Source organism: Lissotriton vulgaris, chromosome 1_1 (genome assembly GCF_964263255.1).
Source record: "Lissotriton vulgaris chromosome 1_1, aLisVul1.2, whole genome shotgun sequence".
Taxonomy (NCBI): Eukaryota; Metazoa; Chordata; class Amphibia; order Caudata; family Salamandridae; genus Lissotriton; species Lissotriton vulgaris.
This window is the reverse complement of record NC_141685.1, coordinates 1120955264-1120956672: the sequence shown is the minus strand read 5'-3', so window position 1 is coordinate 1120956672 and position 1409 is coordinate 1120955264.

Here is a 1409-nt window from a genome sequence, read left to right as displayed (position 1 = left end):
AGCTCAAGCCCCGGGCCAGTCTCGGCTTCCAAACCCTAGCCAGGCGGGGGATAGCCTCCCCTGGACACAGTGGACCCCCGTCCTCAGCACCCGGACCCTCCGATGGCTTGCAGGATGGGAGGGCTCACGCACCCCGGGGCCCGCCGGACGGAGTCAAGCCCCGGGCCCGGTCCCAGCTTCCGAACCCTAGCCAAGCCGGGGAGAGCCTCCCAGGGCCCCGGTAGACCCCTGTCCTCACCACCCGGAACCTCCGATGGCTTGCAGGATGGGAAGGCTCACGCACCCCGGGGCCCGCCGGACAGAGCCCAAGCCCCGGGCCCAGTCCCAGCTTCCGAACCCTAGCCAGGCCAGGGAGAGCCTCCCAGGGCCCCGGTGGACCCCTGTCCCCAGCACCCAGAACCTCGGCTGAACCAAAGAGGGTTAAGCCTAGGCCACGTCTTCTCCGCGACGGCCTACCCGGGAAGCCCATTTTCGACTATTGGGGATCTGGTCACCCTGCCCGCAGGGCCATCTGGTCACCCTGCCCGCAGGGCCATCTGGTCACCCTGCCTGCAGGGCCATCTGGTCACCCTGCCTGCAGGGCGTCCAGATGGCCCGAGACGACCCAGCGCCCAGATGGCCCTGGAGGGTACCGTACCCAGTCGCCCTTGCAGTCTGGCGAGGGTGGCCGGGCGCACTGAAGCAGCCGCTCTGCAGGTTCCTTCCCCCGGGTGGCTGCTGCTCACCTCCCTGCCCAACTTGCCTGGGAGCAGCGGGAAGGGGAGGCCATCTGGTCACCCTACTGACCCGCGGGGGATGGTGGCCCCCGTCCCCGCACCCCAGTGGGGCAGGGACGGGGGTGTGGTGGGGGCGGCCTCCCATGGACCCGCGTTACCCCCTCCACATCCCTCCCACCGGCCTGGCAGCAGAGGGACCCACCCCTGGGTGTGGTGGAGGGAGGCGTCCGCTGGCACCCACGCATGGAGAGACAAAAGCTTGGCTCAGAGGATGACTTTCAATAGATTGCAGCGAGGTAGCTGCTCTGCTACTTACGAAACCCTGACCCAGAATCAGGTAGTCTATGAATGATTTAGCACCGGATGCCCCACGAACATGCGGTGCACTAAGGTCAATGGAGGCGGCCCCCTGATCACAACCTGTCAAACCATTCCTGTGCAGAACCAGAGAAAAACAGGGTTAGAAGCTAATAAGAGAGTCTCGCACAAGAGAAGCAAATTAAAGGTGTCTAGAATTTTCCTTAAACAGTGCATTTTAACTCTGCAGAAAATCAATGTGGCGAAGACTGACATTCACACAGACAAAAGTTTAGCGTTCTAGTCTTTTTGTCTCGCGCGCACCCGAGTGCTTATAATGCCAAATTTGAAAAAAGACTGCGCACTTCAACCATCAACGCACGGAAGTAAGGTTCT